This window comes from Engraulis encrasicolus, chromosome 17 (genome assembly GCF_034702125.1).
Source record: "Engraulis encrasicolus isolate BLACKSEA-1 chromosome 17, IST_EnEncr_1.0, whole genome shotgun sequence".
Lineage (NCBI taxonomy): Eukaryota > Metazoa > Chordata > Actinopteri > Clupeiformes > Engraulidae > Engraulis > Engraulis encrasicolus.
In genome coordinates, this window is record NC_085873.1 from 11583552 (window position 1) to 11596325 (window position 12774).

At 42.4% G+C, this 12774-nt stretch overlaps 2 long non-coding RNA genes across 4 annotated transcripts; one reads left to right on the top strand and one right to left on the bottom strand.

Annotated features, from left to right (window-relative positions):
• Positions 1 to 715: 715 nt before the first annotated feature.
• On the top strand, positions 716 to 4661 carry LOC134467238 (uncharacterized). Of its 3 annotated transcripts, none has more exons than XR_010038483.1 (4): positions 716 to 770; positions 1349 to 1443; positions 3814 to 4193; positions 4284 to 4661. It is a non-coding gene; the product is annotated as an uncharacterized LOC134467238 (long non-coding RNA). The 3 variants fall into 3 exon arrangements; XR_010038482.1 differs by having other exon boundaries at positions 718 to 770; positions 4033 to 4193; XR_010038481.1 differs by lacking the exons at positions 716 to 770; positions 1349 to 1443 and having other exon boundaries at positions 3290 to 4193.
• A 354-nt stretch (positions 4662 to 5015) lies between these two features.
• On the bottom strand, positions 5016 to 6640 carry LOC134467239 (uncharacterized). Its single transcript, XR_010038485.1, has 3 exons — positions 6398 to 6640; positions 5306 to 5377; positions 5016 to 5182 (listed from the first exon to the last, which is right to left on the bottom strand). It is a non-coding gene; the product is annotated as an uncharacterized LOC134467239 (long non-coding RNA).
• Between the last annotated feature and the right edge of the window lie 6134 nt (positions 6641 to 12774).

Consider the following 12774-nt stretch of genomic DNA (forward strand, 5'->3'; position numbering starts at 1 on the left):
GGGCAAGCTCGCTTTTATGCTGTTATTGAGAATTTGATTGAATGAGCAGGCGTTGTAAACTATTCTATGCATCAAAAAGCCTTATGTTCTGCGCAGTGCTCCTCCCTCCGAGTCCAACGACTTTTTAATAACTCACTTTTCTAAAGTTTTAACTTGGATTTCTGTCATGTTTAAACGCCACCGCTCCTGAATCTCTCTCTATGCTGTGCCCTGCCTAGTATTTCTGAGTCCCCTGAAATAGGCTGTTATAATGCACTGGGCCCTTTCTTTCAAATTAGTCAGTTCGTTTCAGATCTTGTCATTTGTGCTATAGGTGACTGCTCAAGATGTGGCTTCCTGTAGTTCAGAGATAGTTTTCAAAACTGCCTCAAGCTTATGTAGTAGTGTTAAGAATAAACAGGTGTGGAACATATGGCCTATATTTGAATAGTTGTGGGAATAACTGTGGGAACATGGAGCAGCAAGAATAAGCTGTGGGACCAATGAGCTGTGGGAACATAGAGCAGCTGACCCCCAACAGGGTCTTCATGGTTGTATGACCTGAATACATTTTCAAAGCGGAGCCACAGGATGCGGGCTTCTACTCTGTTCAAATATTAGACGCGCCTTTGTCCTGCACCTGGCCTCAGCGAGGTGGGATGTGCATACTCTTACTTTTATAAAAATGTTGTATATTGACCACTAATTCTGTGCATGCTGTCATACAGAGATGATGAACCATTCCTGAAGTTGAACGCCAGAATGCAGGAAGGTGCTGTTTAAGAGCCTAGGTAGGTATTTGCTCTCAAGACACTTGTCTGCCACAATTTAGGAAACACTGTCAAAGTGTGTGAATGACAAAGACCAGCTTACAATGAATTCTCTTCTCTTTTCTTTCTGTGCTGTGTGGGACATGTTTGACATGTAAATAGACCACTAGGCTAGTTCAGTTGTTGGCGGTGGATTTATGTTGATTATAAATACAAGTCCTTTAGTAGGCTAGTAGGCTAACTAATTAATGCGAGCATGACCTACTGTGTCATGCTAAACAAGCAGGAAGCTGGGCATTCTTGGTGACTCTGAGAACTATAATACAGGCCAAGTCGTCATTGTTATAAGATGGTAATAACATCATCAAATATTTACCCTGTTGAATGGATGTACGTTTTTGCGTCACATCCTGTTGATGCTAAAATTACGTGCACTGTTACATCAAGATTCATGAACTTGTCAGCAGTGCAGCCAGCCTTCTTTCTATGGCCGTAATGTAATCGTTTACAGCTCTCGAAATGAGCAGACAGCTCAGCTGCTTGGTGCATACTCTTACCAATCGGTCTATATTATTCCCTCTTGCATTATTTATTTTCAGGCGGTGGAAGAAGCACTTGCAGGTATGCTACCGACCAGGCTCCTCAACATCAATCCGAGACGGAAGATGAAACGGGATGAAGCAGTTAGATTGAGGTAAACATCTACACACCCCTGTTCAAATTCCAGGTTTTTGTTAAGTAAAAAATGACAGAAAACAAACTGAAAGCTTTAAAAGGGAAGAATAGAAAATAAAACTTCTATTAACATTGTTGCATAAATATGCACACCCTTAAACTAATACCTTGTTGCAGCACCTTTGGCTTCTATCACCGCACTCAGTCTTTTGGGTAAGAGTCTATCAGCATGGCAAACATAGAAGTGACAATATTTGTACACGTATCTTTGCAAAAAGTACTCCAAATCTGACAGATTGCGAATGCATCTCATCTGCACAGTCCTCCTCAGATTGCCCAACAGATGTTCCGTGTCATACAGGACTGAACTCTCCCACTCCCAGTCCAGGGGCCTCATTTATCAAGCGTTCTTAGGCACAGATCTGTGCGTAAAGCGTGCGTGCGATCATTCCTGAGCAAAGTGTGGGATTTATGAACATGTACTTGAACGTAGAAATGTGCCTAAATCTACGCACACCTCAGACCATGCGTGTGAGTGGAAGAAACACGAAATTGCGAATAATATTGACCGTGCAAGCTACAGTTTGCTTTGAATGACAATGGAGTATGACCGTGTGCTATTTTACAGTGTTTTCGTTCATGTGTGTCTCCTTCTTTTACTTATTTTGAAACACGGTCCTCCTCCTGTCGAGAGCACCTCCACTTCTGCCACAGAAATGGTTCTATCTCCGCACTTCTCGCCAGCGCTTCGACTGGCGCGTGTGTCCGCGTGTGTTCATGTGTGTCCGAACAGGGTGGCGCCTTCGAATTAACATGGCATTTGAATATATTTTAATACCATATATGGTTACTTGGAGGCGTTTCGGGATGCTAATTACCCGGAATGCGCGCGTGCACAGTGATTTGGAAGGTGTGGGATTTATCATGCAGACGTGTGCGTAGGAGCAGCCAACGCACGTTTGATAAATCCCGATTTTTCTGTACTTGCGAACATTCTAAATTTCACTCGTAAGACACAATTTAGAAGACATTCTACGAACTGATGATAAATGAGGCCCCAGGTCTCTGCGGTCTTCTGAAAAGGACAATCTCATCATCCCCCGAGCCAGACTCCGTACTGTTGGTGACAGAGCTTTTTGTGTTGCTGCCCCCACGCTCTGGAACAGTCTACCTCCCAACATACGCCAGGCTCCCACACTGGCTACGTTGAAATCACATCTATTCACAGAGGCATATGGACTTTAACTTCACTGGCCCATCCCCTCCCCCTTCATGCCACTACAATGGCCCCTGTGGAACTGTTCTAAATTCCAACATCCATGACTTAAGCCCCAGTTACAACTGAAGAACGATAATCACATAGCATGATGCTGTCACCTTCATGCTTCACTTAAGGCTTGGTGTTACCTTGGCAATGAGGTGTTGTTACCTTTTGTAATTATGTCCAAAATGTTAAACCTCGGTTTCACCTGACCATAATACATCTTCCCACATGCATTTGGGAGATTACAGAAGTATTTTTTGCAAAAAATACTCCACCGAGATTTAACTTTTTGGTCATAATTCGAAAGGGTATATTTGGCACAAAACATCACCCCAACAACACCATACTTTAAGTGAAGGGAGCCTTGTTGGGTGTTGGGTGATCTGAGGAGGACTGACTGTGGGAGATTGCACTCGCAATCTTTCTGATTTGGAGGGCTTTGCAAAGAGGGGTGAACGAATATTGCCATATTAATGTGTGCCATGCTGAGACTCTTACCCACAAAAGACTGTGCTGTAATGAAGGCCAAAGGTGCTGCAACTAAGTATTAATTTAAGGGCGTGTACATTTTTGCATTGCACTGCATTGATTAATAGTTTCGATTGAAGGAGGGAAAAGCTGTGAATTTATTTGTCTTTCTATTTTTTTTTACATCACAAAAACCTGACATTTGAAGAGGGGTGTGTAGACTTTTGGGAGCCACTGTACATGTAGAAATGATGTGTTCATATCTCTAACCCTCTTGGTTTAGCATGATAATGAAAAGAACTGTGAGCAAAAATGTGGCAAGCAGAAAACCAGAGTGGCTAGTGACTTGGGAAAACCCAACTGTGGCCGGAGAGCAAAACATTAATGTCAAACCCTTGTCTGTACCCAGACATGGGTTCCTACCAGGTGTACGGGTACCCAAACACAACCACATCGTATGCAAAGCGCAAGTCTGAATTAAATTTTCTACACACATGTACCTAAAAAGTGTACCACAGTCACCGTGTAGTTTGAATACTTTTACTTGAAGGAGAGGATTGTGCACACAGGTGCAGTACGAAGGTCAACTGTAGTTTTCAGAGTGAGGAGTCTGCACACTTAGAATCGTTTTTGTTGCGTTTTATTTTTTCATGGCAGGATAACGTACCTCAACAGTCTTCTTCAGATTCTCTACAAACACAGTCTGAGTGGTGATTAGAACATGCCTGGCATCCAAGGGTGTGGCCAGTTTGTTAACCCTTTACACTCTACACTTTACAATTAGAATTATTGTACACTGTCTGGACAAGATGTAGAATACTACTGAGCGACAGTGATATGTCATGTTCTTAATACTGTTATATCCTGTCATTACAGACAAGGCGGCCGGAAACTTTGATGACCTCAATGACACTGGCTAGGTGAAGGACATCAACAAAATGGCATCAGGTCACCAGACATCAGCTCATAATCCACAACGTCATCAACCATTTTGCGCCAAAAATGAAGCCGTTCACATACCATGGCATCCTAAGCAGGTAATTTCATACCTCTCAGTAACCTCAGAATGTATTAACAGAATAAACAAAATCCTCACTTCCCATAATTTCTACCACATGTTTCAATAGGCAGCACTACACTACTGTGCAACAGTGAGAGAGAGCGGGCAAGGACAAGTAAAGCGGACCTACACTACAGCAAGACTTTGACACTTCTCCACGTTAGAGGCAGCCATCACCCCCACCGTTGAGCAGCGGCTATGTGTAACCCCCAAAAGAGGAGATGATCCGACGATGTGTGTGTGGTGTGTGTGTGTGTGTGTGTGTGTGTGATGTATGATATTGTAACACTTCAGTCCTTCTTTTATACTATACAGTGTATACATATACATTTGTGGGTTTGTTCAAAATCCATTGCTGAGGTTAAGAAATGCATTATGACAAATACATCTGATTCAGGTGTACTGTCTTTTATTTGCCACAAATAAATCACATCCTGGAAACCTGTACGATGTGTGGATTTAAAGATCTGCCAGATCTTTGTGACGGCACAGGATTGCAGTGGAACCCAAACATAGCCTACGAACTCCCACGCCATCTCACCAACTGCCGATATGCAGTATGCCTGATTTTTCCTGTACAGCAAAGAAATGTAGAGATTGTGCCTTCATCAAGAATAGGTCATTTGGAATCACAACTATTATTCAGTTTACTTTGTGCGTGTGGTGTTGCTATTGCTGTTATTATTATGTTACTAGTGACCCCTTTAGTTGAGTTCAATAGTCTACATGAAATCTCTGCACTTGTGTTACCACTACTGGGATTGGCAGCTCCCTAAATGAAAATGAGAAAAACTTGCCTGGATGAAATGTTATGAACTGTATGCGTTGTGCTGCTTGCTGAAGTAACATGACACCCACATCACCTTCCAGAAATAAAGTGTATACAGGCTACCTAACCAGAGTCCTAGAGACCTATTGCTGCTGTGTGATGAAATCCAGGCAAAGGCCCAAAAGCTTTGGCAATTGCTGCAACATGTAAAAAAGGTAGACAGATTAGGCCCCTGCAGATATGGCATGTGTAGATGGATTCAATTAAATTATTTAACCACTTAAATGGCTTGGGTCAGACAAGCTGGGCTGCACACTGACCTCTTCCATGTTGCCCATGTGGTTTCGTTGGCTGTGTGTGACAACCTCCGTACAAGGGCCGCCGATCAGCAACTGAAGGCAGATTTATTTATTTTTTAAAATGTCTGCACCTTTTTTTATTAAATGTATTGCATTGCACTGGTATCACATTGCATTAAATGTACTAGCCAAGTGACACAGAGAGCAGGTGAATACAGTGTATTGATCTGTACCATTTATGTCACTTCTTAAAGATTCAATTATTCAACTCTATATTCGAAGAGGCCGGTATTGCTCTACCATTTTCCACGAACCAGTCAACTTCCTGGGAGTAATTGCAGTACTTTGAGAAAGCGATCTTTCTAGCCTAATCATTCATTGTGCTTGTGTCAGTATTGTAGTGTCATTGTTTATTTACAGTGTGTCGACGCCATCTACTGGATACTCAGCGCACGGTTCATTTTCTAGCCACTTCATCATTTAATTCCAAAGCGATTGAGCTCTTTGATGCAATGTAGGCTAAATTCACCTAGAGCTCTAGTTGTGTATATCCAATGACTTATGTAGACCTCCTTGTGTATACCCGTTGTGGATCGCTGAATACATAGCCTACATTAAATCCATATTTCGGTCTCCGGTCTCAAGTCAACTGCGGCCGTCTTGCCTACTGTCGTCACCAGCTATGGAGAACACGACAGTGGCAAAATGGATGATTGTTCCAACCGATTTCAATAAAGGTTCTTTGATCTGACCGCTTGAATTGACTATCCGGCTCCCTCTTTTATTGCAATGCTTACCAGCAAAAGTATCAAACACACTTGGATCCTTATAGCCTACATTACAAATATCTGACTGGACCATCGTAGGAAACAGGTTTGTACCGGTATGTCTCTCAGTCATGCAGCACACGGAGCTGGATTTCAGTGAAACATTGCACTTACAACATGTTAACTTAAGGTCTCTGTAAACGTGCATTTTGGTCTTCTTTGCAAAACAACTTTGTCATCATGCCAAATGCCTAGCCTGCTAACTTTAAGCTCTTAAAACGCACTCGTCGTGAGCAAAATGAAGCTTGACAGGACACGAACCATATTTGATGAAATGTCTACTCACTTTATTCCTCATCTGCTGTCTGCGAATCTCAACAAGTTCGCCCATGAAATAAACAATTAAAAACAATGTTTTCATAAAAATGGGTAAGCAACCTTCAGTCATTCCACTCGTCAGTAAACGCCAGCTGCAGTTACCGTAGCAACGATATCAACAATTGCTCTTGAGATCTGTGTCTGATTATTTCAGACTAAACAAACTTCCGCCTCGTTGGTTATGCTAATCAGTGGGAGGAGATTATTTAAATATTCATATTTCTGCTCGCGCGCGTGAGGAAATTCATGTCACCTCTCGCGCGTGAAACGGTGTTTGCGCGCGCGTGGCAGCGTTTGCGCGCGCGCGCAGAGCAAAATCGCGCGCGCGAGAGTGTCTACACGCGCGCGCAGAATAAAATACCTCGCGTGGGCAGTAAGTGGCGCTCGTGGAACTTTTGTCCACATAATGACGCCATATATTGGTCATAATCTGATCATCAATTTAAAAGTTACTGTGCACACAAAATGTGTGATTTCAGGACAAATCAGGACCAACAAACGGGCAGATTCACAGACTCACTCACGGCTGAATGTCCAGAGAACAGTTGCCTCCAGCACCTTGAGCTGGAAGCAAAATGTAGACCAATGAAGGGTGTAATATGCCGGTCGTACTGAGGTAATAAGTCCACTCTAAGATTTAGTGATTCTTTATCAGCACCTCTGAGGTACCTGTCTTTGCTGCCAAGACCTTGACATTTCTATAGCCAAGGATCCACAGCTTTTAGAACTACCACTACTGATGATAGAAATAAATCTAATATTAGTCTGTGTTTTAGACTGATCGCACTGCCTTTCTTTACATTTTCATTGGCTCAGTGAAAATGGGAGCTCTTGCCAATTGATTTAGGTAATTTGCCATTCCTCCCTCCAAGGCATGGTCTACCAGAGAGGGTGTGGAAGAACATTATTGCACGGGGGAAAGGCAATCACTGCTCTTACTGAAGACTTCAATGGGCCTTCCTGAGCAATAGCCTAATGTTTTTTTTCCTTTTCATGGAATTAATATTGGAATAAATAATGTAAAGAATTCCATAGTATTTCAAGCCATAGACATTGATTGGGGTTTTTGTTTCAATTTTCCCCCTATTTATATTTATACATTTATTTATATTTATTAAAAAAACAGGTTTACTTAAGCAGTAAAACAATTTGATTTAGATCAAGATCACTGGGCGTATGTTTTCTTAATACACCTACAGTCATGTCATTTCGCCTCTTTTTCCAGTATTTTTCACCCCATTAAAATGGAGCCTGAATTCCGCCATTTCCAAAGGTGACTATCTCTCTATTAATGGTAATGTTTTTTTGTAATTACTTTTTATAATTACTCTCTTCTTTCTTCGCAATGGCAGATCATCCAAATGAGGTCCTTACAGCGTGTGTGTGTGTGTGTGTGTGTGTGTGTGTGTGTGTGTGTGTGTGTGTGTGTGTGTGTGTGTGTGTGTGTGTGTGTGTGCGCGCACGTGTGTGTGTGTGTGTGTGCGCACACGTGTGTGTGTGTGAGGTCCTTGAAGTGTGACATTTGCAATTACATTTCCAGGGTACTCCAGGGAACGTGGCTGCACCACCCTGCTTGACCCCCAGCTTAGTGCACGGTCGCCCTTTTCTCTCTGTGTCTCGCACACGGGGTACCTTACAGGAAATGTTAGCTTAAACGTTGCTCCTCCTGGGTGACTTGCTAGAATACAGTATATAAAACATCTTGGGGATTTCTTAAGGTTTTTTTTTTTCATTCTTGTCACTACAGCATCAGATACATAGGACTCCTATAATAGTAATTGGAGATGTATTAACATTTTTTCTTACTCCTGTCACCACAGCATTAGATATATGTAGGAGTGGGACTATTATTCCACAAGGTTTTGAGACACACACACGCACACACACACACACACACACACACACACACACGCACACACGCACGCACGCACGCACGCACGCACGCGCGCACGTGCGCGCGCACGCACACACACACATGCACATGCACACACGCAGTCACTGCTCACTAGGGGTGGGTTTCTCAAAAGCGTAGTTATTAGCTCGTTAGCAACTTGGGTAGTTGGCAATGGGAGATTGCATTGCAAACAACAAAGTAGCTACTGCGGTTTCCAGAAATGCACCCCGGGATAGTGGGCTAAAAGATTAGTTTGTGTAGGTCTGCCACTCAAAATGATTTGGTATAATTAACTACATCAATCTATTAATCTATTTTCCTCTGAATTTGGATATTTTAAAAGGTATTGAAAGGCATGCTGCCAATCATAAAAATGTTTATAAATGTGACAAATAGCAACCAGTGAGCTTCAATAAGTGCATTTGCAAATCCCAGACAAACATTTTGCCAATAGGCCTACCACAATCACAGGTGAATTAAACAGGTCACAGCTAACCAGAGGACATGGTAAATAAAAAAGAGAAAGAAATAATTGCTTACAACTTGACGGTTCAATTCTCTGAACAGACCTACATCTACATGGATGACACCACATCATGACACAAATATTTTGTGTGTCTAAAAATTAACTGAACTTCCTTGGAGGAGGTTTGCACTCTCTGAATGCATTTCTGTTCTTTTCCAATCAGCAGACCATACAATCCCCAAATGAAATGAACACAGTAGATGTTTCTGTGTTAAGTTAATTCAACAATTAAACAGTCAATTTAAAAGCTTCTGGAGCATGCAGTAGAATACTTTTTTTGTACTTGTATGTGCTTTTATGCAGGCCTACGTATACGTGTTCAATATGAAAAGTTCATAAACACCCCACACTGGATACTGTTCTTTTTTTCTCTTTATTTTTTTGTAGCGAAGGGTTGTGCACAAGGACTCTCTTGCACTTTTCTACTTATATGTGTATTTGGTCTTGGTTACTCTACTTGGTTTCCTGAATTTTCCCCTGGGGATTAATAAAGTTACTCTACTCTACTACTACTCTACTCTCTAAGTGTTGAACTGACACTGCATTTTTTTTTTTTTTTAGACAAATCAGTGGGTGGGCGAGTATGCCACTTCATGTCCAGCCACAGCCCACTCAATCAGATGGTTTGATGTCATAAAAAAATAACCTGTGTTAATAACCGGCATTTTCTTTTAAGGGTGTGTTATATATATTTTATGTCTATGGATAGGCTATATGGCTGGCTACGCCCAACCCCCCCCCCCCCCCACACACACACACACACACTCTCTCTCTCTCTCTCTCTCTCTCTCTCACACACACACACACACACACACACACACACACACACACACACACACACACACACACACACACACACACACACACACACACACACACACACACACACACATACACACACACACATACAGTCCCACATGTACGTCCCACAAGGCTGAAACCAGAAACCAGTTTCCGTAGCTACAAGATTTTGTTTTTTGACAACATTTTTTGATACTTTCAGCATTGAACATCAATGGCTCCACCACATTCTCCTGTCATTGCAGAGATCAAAGCATATGTGTCAAGCATGTGTTCATCATGTCCTCATTATGCATCAAATGAAGGGTCCTCGTTTGCATAGATTAGTGGAGTTTGACAGTAATGGAGGCCTTGTTCATCTGCGATCAGCACAATTAATGCAGAACAGGCAAATGCTGATTATGCTTTTACTCCTCCTCTTTCAACCACAGTTAACCCATTATCACATTTGACCCCCCCCCCCCCCCCCCCATCATAAATGTGTTGTTAACAGAATGGCTGGGACCCAGTTGTGATGTGCTTAGGCCTTTTAGGACGCTGTAGTTAAGATGTGAGTACATATTTTTGGGTCGTGCTGTGGAGCAGTTATACGTAGTATAGTAAGACTCCGTACCAAGACTGGCAAGTTGCTTGTTTACAGAGAATTATCAAACAGTTGCTTGCTCCTTGAATTTCAATGACAAAAGGTTCCCTCTGGCACCTACGCTGTATGGCTGAATTTTCTCACGTTAGTTAAAAAGACATTTCTTCCCCCATTTCATGTGCTACAGAAATGCATCTCAGCATCTCTTACTTGGCCCCAAAGTCAAAACACTGGAAATTTGACACCATAATTATGAAAACACTGGCCCATGTTTTGATGTGCTGGAACTCGGATCGCCAACGTGTAAGGTAAATATTTTCTCATAACTCCCATCATTAATCTGGCTCCAGTCCTCTGTGTAAGTGTGAGCATGTAATGAACCATGACATAATAAACAGTAGCTACGGTATCCAGGGCCACTGATAGCTTTTGCCAGGTCTTGGACAAAGTCATCTGAAAGACCCCCCTCTCATTGCATACAATGTTAACAAACTACCAGCCTTGTAATGCTATGTCTGTATCTATGTACAGAATGAAAGGGCCTGTGTGCACTTTAAATACACACTTGATGCATCTCTATGATGGCACTTTATGTCTGGTTTGTGTGTGTGTGTGCCTTCGACATCTGACCCTTTTGTCCCTCCCTGTCGACTTCCCTGCCGGTATCTTCCACAGGATATGAACCTACACTGAAGGCCTTCAGGGGTGTATCTAGCCATTTTGGGGCCCTAGGCGAAATATGAATATGGGGTCCTCAAAAGTCATTATATAGGCATAACATTCTGTCTTTTGGTGCTATTTTACTGTTTTGTATCATTTATATCTTACAAATTAAGATCAAGCCTACATTTTTGTGTGTTTACCACGCCTGCTGTGAAAGTTGGGGCCCCTATGGAGGTCAGATTTGATCGGGGCCCCAGGCAATTGCCTGGGTTTGCCTAATGAAAAGCCTGCCTCTGGCGGCCTTTCTCAATGGCATTTGCCGGGAGGAAATTGCCTGATTAAAAATTCGTGCCGTGCAAGTGGCAAAAAGGGTTTGAACGAGCCCTAGATGTGAGATGGGTGTCAATTTGCCGAGCTGTCTGCGGCACACCGCCTCAGGGGGGTCAGACAGACACGTGCAGAGCAGAGAGCGCTGAGGTGAAGAAAAGAAGAGGGGGAAGAGAGCGAAAGAAACTGAAGAGATGAGTAGGCAGAGAGACACATGCAGAGCAAAGTGCACAGAGGTGAAGAGGAGAGAAAGAGGGAACGGAGAAAACTGAAAGAAAAAGAGAGAGACGTGAGGGGGAAGCATGAGTGAGAGAGAGGGGGGGAGAGAAGAGAGAAGGAACAGAGAGAAAAGAAAGAGAGAGATGGGTGAGAAGAGAGAGAGAGAGAGAGAGAGAAATGGGTGCCCTTTTAATTAGGTGGCAGAAATTAACATTTAAATCAGATGGTTTTTCACGGACAGTGGAACCACAGGGTACATCTCTGAATACAGGCGACGGGGGTGTCGAGGGTTCTCTCTCTGTGGGTGTCGTCATTACTAGAGGGGTCTATTTTCATTTTCTTTTCTTCTAACTACATTTCTAGGTACAACAGGCTATTATGGATCCAAGCCAATGCGTGTCAACCGAGGCACATCAAATCATGAACATTTTCATGCACAAGTGGGTTGTTTTAAATCATTTGTTTTTATTTTACCACGAGAGACATTTTTGTTGAGGTATTTTGTTCAGTATAAAGGATCTAAGTTGCTTGCAAGATAGACACACACACACACACACACACACACACACACACACACACACACACACACACACACACACACACACACACACACACACACACACACACACACACACACACACACACCAACGCAAAGTCATAAGCATTTCAAACATAAACATTAAAATGAAATGTCTGTTTAGACACAAAAAACACTAGAATATCTCACTAATTTTTCATTCATGCTTAAAGGCTGGGTGGTCACCAAGTTCTTTATATACTCAGCCAATCCTTCACCCCTGAAATCCCTTGTGATGTTTGTGAAAGCGTCTCCTTTGCTGTACCACATTAAATTCAGCGGAGTCGTCTTTGTTATTTTACACTCCACTGACTCCACAAAAATCCCAGCAAGCCGTTCCAATCAGACATTTCAGACATTTGCTCGCAGGCAAGAACTTGAACTGCATGACTAATAACGTCTAATGAGAATAAAAGATAATTTTGTGTTTTTCTCTTTTTTTCATTCTCACAGACTTAATGAATTCTGTTCTAATTGGGATTTGAGGAAGTTTTTATTTATTTTTTTCTGAAAATGTCTGGATGCTCAAGATCACGTCTCTCCTAAGTCATATGTAGCTGAAGATGGATGGTTATCTTTTTATGTGTGTGTGTGTGTGTGTGTGTGTGTGTGTGTGTGTGTGTATGTGTGTGTGTGTGTGTGTGTGTGTGCGTGTGCGTGCCTGCATCTATGTGTGTGCATTCGAGGGTGCATACAGCACGTGTGTATGAGCATGTGTTTTCTGCTGAAAAAGGAAACACACACACACACAAAGG